Source organism: Drosophila takahashii, chromosome 3L, assembly GCF_030179915.1.
Source record: "Drosophila takahashii strain IR98-3 E-12201 chromosome 3L, DtakHiC1v2, whole genome shotgun sequence".
Classification (NCBI taxonomy): domain Eukaryota; kingdom Metazoa; phylum Arthropoda; class Insecta; order Diptera; family Drosophilidae; genus Drosophila; species Drosophila takahashii.
In genome coordinates this window covers 14,717,888-14,723,148 of record NC_091680.1, presented here as the reverse complement: position 1 = coordinate 14,723,148, position 5,261 = coordinate 14,717,888, and the positions used below count along the sequence as shown (strand labels likewise).

Genomic DNA, 5,261 nt, shown 5'->3' with positions numbered 1-5,261 from the left:
CGCACTGGGAACAGGTCCGTCGAGGCCCGTGGAACACGAGCGGAACGCCACGGAATCGGTCCACTCAAAGCCCCATGCCACACCACTCGGTTTTTGAGTGGAACTCGGGGGAAAAGCCACTCCGTTTGGAGTCTTTTTTTGGGAGTTTGGGAGCAAGTCGGTCAGGTGTTTAAGCCGCTGCTGCCGCCGTTGCGTCCGCATCTAATTGTGAATGATTTATGTGGGTCGTCGTCCCCCACCGGGCGGAGGCACCACCACCAGCGGCTAGGAGCACCACTGCACCACCATCGGCCGAAAGCAGAAAGCACTCTCCTGGCCCAAAGAAAGTGCCATAAGCCGCTGCCGCTGGAATGGTGCAGGCTTTTCTTTTACCGCCGATGCAGTTCGCACAATTGAAATGAATATTCAGATTGCCAAACGGCGGGATCGGAAGAGATTGGGGGGCTTAAGTGGAAAGGAGTGTGCCTGCAACACGGAGAGAAAATTTACATTTCGATAATGGTCTTTAAAAATTTTTAAACATATTTTTATCGAATTTTTTCTCATGTAAATTGAGAAACTAAATATGTAATTACATTTACATTTATAAAATGATTCACATGTAATATTAAATATTAATTTTTTAAATATTCTTAAATTTTATATAAAGCTCCAAGTACTTATTACATTATTTATTCATCAGAATTACAACAAAATAAGCTATGCATGTTATGGCCCATTTTATGTTTATTAACAATCTCCAAATCGTAGATAATACAAATTATATTATGTGTGCTTAATATAAGTATGTAACCAGAGCTGCTTACCAATCTCGACATTGCTGTAAGTACAAAATCCTGTATTTATTTTCTCTGTGATTTGCGCAGAATACAGTTGCCATTCAGTGGGTTTAATCCTGGCCAGGTCGTTGGCTTTAAATTATCAACGGGACAAAGGACACTGCCCAGCTGGTCAGCTCCCAACTGGCGGTGGCCACTGGCCATAACTAAAATCGCCAGCACATTAACGGTTGGTGCTGATGACGATGGTGCTGGTGACTCAGGCGCCGAGGTCAGACAGGTCTGTTCTGATCCCTTCTGGGGGTGGAAAAGCACCTGCTTTATTATGCAAAAGTTTGCCGACTCCGTCAGGTGAGTGTCCGTGGAAAGTTCCGAGGAAAGGGAAGGGGCAAGGGGCGATGCGTGGGCAGTCAAAGTTGAAGGCGGGTCGAGGTTCGGGCTGTACTTAAAACTTAACTGGCAAAAAAACGTGCTTCAAAGGCAAGGGAATCAGAGCAGATAAAGGCTGAAAAAAGCACTTAGTTCTTGCTTCTATCAGTAATTAAACTTAATATCATTAGGTGTTTTTATCAGAGAAAATTATGGCAGGTAAAGACTGAAAGTGGTCCTTTTAATGGGAATGATTCTGGCAGTAATTTAATCTTTCCTTGTTGCAATTTAAATGTTTTGTAGTAAATTGTAATAGATAGTTTTAAATTCATAAACTTCGTAAAAAAAGTTTAAGCAACCATAAAAAAGAAATAGCAACAAATAATTTTAAAAAATCTATGGAAAAATGAAAATGAGTATCTCCACATTGAATTCAACATTTTTTATATAATTTAATTTAAAATGAAAATATAAATTTTCATTTTTCCATCGTGTTCAGTGAAATAATAAACATTTATGTTCTATCTAAGAATTTTTAATTAAAAATAGTGAGAGGACACTTAAAATAAGTGTTATTCACCTTTAGATACCCGTAAGTCTAGAAATGCATTAAAAATAAAATTCAATCAGGCCTTGAGCGATTGTTTGAGAAGTAAATGCTCCGAAACTATGCATTAAAAGTCAAACTTAATATAGTTAGCCCTCCTCAGCATTCAGCATTCTCTCCACCTAATGTCTTGCGACTGCTCAACTAATTCAAGATGGACAGGGCCGACACTCAGCTGGGCCATCGCGCTAGACAAGTTCGATGCCTTGGATGGGCATTGGAGTGGGCCAGGCCCACCACCTCCTCAGCTTCCTCCTCCATATCGACCAAGACTCCTCTGACAGCCAGAAGACGTCGTCGCCGAGTCAGGGATTCGATTCTGGGATGACGATGCCGCAGCCTTTCGAATGATTTATGAGAAATGCGCCGAGTCTCTCGTCTTTCGTCTATCGTCTCCGAAGACGGAGCGCCAAGCCAAGACAAACAATTGACATTTGATGGATGCGTAACTCGTGCATTCAAATGCAACTAGCCAAGTTGAAAGGTGGGATGGAGACGAGAGACTGGAGACTGGAGGACCAGCGTACATATATTTGACAGACCGTCGCAGAGGCGTCGGCTAATTGTTATTGATAATCGCATTGGCTCTTGTTATGTCTCTGTTTTGTGGCCGCACATCTGTCGATTAATTAGTCAATTAATGAACATGATTTTGTGGAGCAGAAGAAGCAGCAGCAGCAGCAGTAGTAGAAAAGTCTCCTCCTGGGCCGCTCCGCTAATCAGATCCCTCGGCCAGCTTCCACACGAAGACCTTTTGCTCCCGGGTGAATTATGCCCGGGCAAACTCATTGTCTGCTGGCTGAAAATCACGGCTCCATCCGCAGCCTGCCTAACTGCTAACTGCAAACAAACTTCTCTATTATTGATTTATACCTTTCAACGATTCTCTGTATTTATCATGAGTGCAAGCCACATTTATCATTAATAATGCCGCGCCAGCTCCACTCGGCATCGGAATCTGCGGCAGCGGCAGCTTCAGCAGCTCCAGACGCAAAGTGGTAGCCCAAACGAGCGGCAGGAGCGGGATCGGAATCGGGATCGGTGGCAGGAGACAGGAGGAGGGAGGAGATGCCCCGAGCATCCGCATCTAGGCAGCTGCCAGACCCTGGGCAGGAACAGTGACTCCAAGTGGGCCAAAACACTAAAGGTTTTCATCTTTCTATTTACCACTAATTGTAATGGAAATGTGAAGTATTCAACTGGGTAGCTAACAACATATTTTTTTAGGTTCCAACAAATTTTAATACAATTTATTTTATTGATATAAATTAGTATTGAAATTATAATTGTATCTATATAATTTCGGTGATTTTCTTTTAGTAATGCTTTACATTTACCCTTAAAAATGCAATCATTTATTGATTAACTACAAACCTATTAGGATTTTAATATAATTTAATAATTTTGACCCTTGACATAATATTTATTACTTAATTTCCATAATTTAAATTAAATGCTGTTCTCTCATCTGTTTAATCAAACGAAACAAATGCTAAATGTTATATAAATATAAAAAATGGCCAAGTAAATAAATTGTATTGGGCACTAATAACGCCCCTGCAACTGAATACTTGATGTTTCCAGTGGCTGTGCCATTTTATTCGTAACTAATTGCCCATTGCGGCATCGATTTGAATAAAGGGCCTATCCATTATGCATTGTGATGGTACCACTGTGCCAATTTCGCTAGGCCTCACCATCGCCATCGCCCAGGCACTCAGCCAGTCAACCAGGCACCCCCGTTGAGATGCTGGCTGGGATGTCTGGGATGGCCATTCTCGATTTGGCCAAGAGGAGCTGAAGATCTAGGGGAGAGCTGTGGCTGAATCTTCTGAGGCTGCCTTAGACGCGATCGTTTTCCGTACATCATTTCTATGCTGTATTTATTGCCCGGTCCGGTTCGCTGGGCCTCCATTTCCGTTTCTCCGTTTCTGCAAAAGTTCAGGCCATCGAGAGAAGAACGAAGAATAAACGACGAAGCGACAAACGACGGCGGCGAAATCCATTTTGGGAAGGTGATCTGTGGGATTGTGCTAATGTCAAATCAAGCTGTGCCCCCTTGTTATTTAGCGAGGGCCCAAAAGGAAGAAGCTGCCGTCCAGAGCCGCACAACCAGCAACTAAACTCCATGTTGATTTTATTGTAAATTGCATTAAAAGATTGCATATAAAGAATTTTATTTATCACCTCGGGTTGTTAGGGAAAACGCTGTTGGAGACAAAAGTTCGGTTCTGTTCTGTTCTGTTCTCCTTGCCCGTTGCATTGTTGCACTGTTTGCTTGTTTGCTGTTGTTTGTCTTGCATTATTTTTAGAGCCAAAAGCTCGGGGTGCTCAAGGTCTTTCGATCCCAACTCTCGGCCCCCATTCGAGGCGAAAAGCAGAAGAAGGTGTCGCGCCAGTTTAGAGCGGATTCGATTTTTTGCTGCTTAGCACTCGGCTCTCGGATGCTCCTCGGGCTGCAGCTCCAATGTCTTTGGCTTTGGCTCTTTTGCCCGCTGATCTTTGCCAAATTTGTAAATGTTCTTTTAATGGAATTTGAACACTTGCTCGGGGCCTTTGCTTTGGTTCTGCAAGGGATTCGCTTTTTGTGTTCTCGTTGCGCGACATTTGGCAGGCAAAGTGGAGCTGAGATTTACAAGGCTTCTGGCCTGCACAGAGAAAAAATAGAGCATCAGATAAGTGTTCTATTGGAGGTTTGTACTTAAATAATATCTCATAGTAAGCAAAGAAAAGTATACATGTTTTTAAGCTTTAATTATAAAAATATAATAAAGATTTTAAACAGAATTTAATTACTTTAAAAGTTGTAAAACGATTTTTTTCTATCGGACTCTATAAATTCCTTGGCCTGTCAATAAGCCAGGAAAAGTCACCTGAGTTCTAGTTCCAAGGTTAGGTTAAAAACACACATCGACAAGCATTTGTCCCTGGGAACCAGCAGTTAATGGATTTGGATTTCAGCCAAGTGTTTGAGATCACCGCTTCGATGAAAACCCCCAACACTCCAATCCAATCCAATCGGAATAATCAGAACCCACACCAGAACCCAAAAAAAAATGTTTGATGAATGCGGCAGCTTAGTCATATTCAAAGAACCTCGCTCGGAAGTGGCCATAAGTAGTTGGGTCAGGCTGTTTCCCCAGGCCGAAATGCCGAAAAATGCCTTTTGAGAAAGCGAATTTGCAGACAAATAAATCAAGCCACCTATTTTCGAAAAAGAGTGTCCATTGTGTCCCGGGGTCGCCGGTCTTTTGGTATCTGGTCGCTGGTTTTCGATTTTGGTCTGGGGTGCCGACGTTGATACCTAAAAATGGCAAAGACCAGAAGAGCACTTGGTTCGGATTGAGAGGATTGCTGGATTGCCGGGGATCGGATCGGGATGCGATGGGATGGGATCGTTGGCTGGGATCGTTGCTGCTGTTACTGCTGTTGTTGTACAATGCAATTGTTAACAAGCAAAGTTATGCGAGGCGAACCAAAAGCGAACACGAGGAGGAGCAACATCA

General features: G+C 42.8%; 1 long non-coding RNA gene across 3 annotated transcripts; it reads left to right on the top strand.

The window, feature by feature from the left end:
* The first annotated feature begins 717 nt into the window (after positions 1-717).
* On the top strand, positions 718-3,392 carry LOC138912931 (uncharacterized). 3 transcript variants are annotated; one of them, XR_011418506.1, is made up of 3 exons: positions 718-822; positions 885-1,130; positions 1,845-3,392. It is a non-coding gene; the product is annotated as an uncharacterized lncRNA (long non-coding RNA). The 3 variants fall into 3 exon arrangements; XR_011418504.1 differs by having other exon boundaries at positions 1,859-3,389; XR_011418505.1 differs by having other exon boundaries at positions 731-822; positions 904-1,130; positions 1,859-3,389.
* The last annotated feature ends 1,869 nt before the right edge of the window (positions 3,393-5,261 follow it).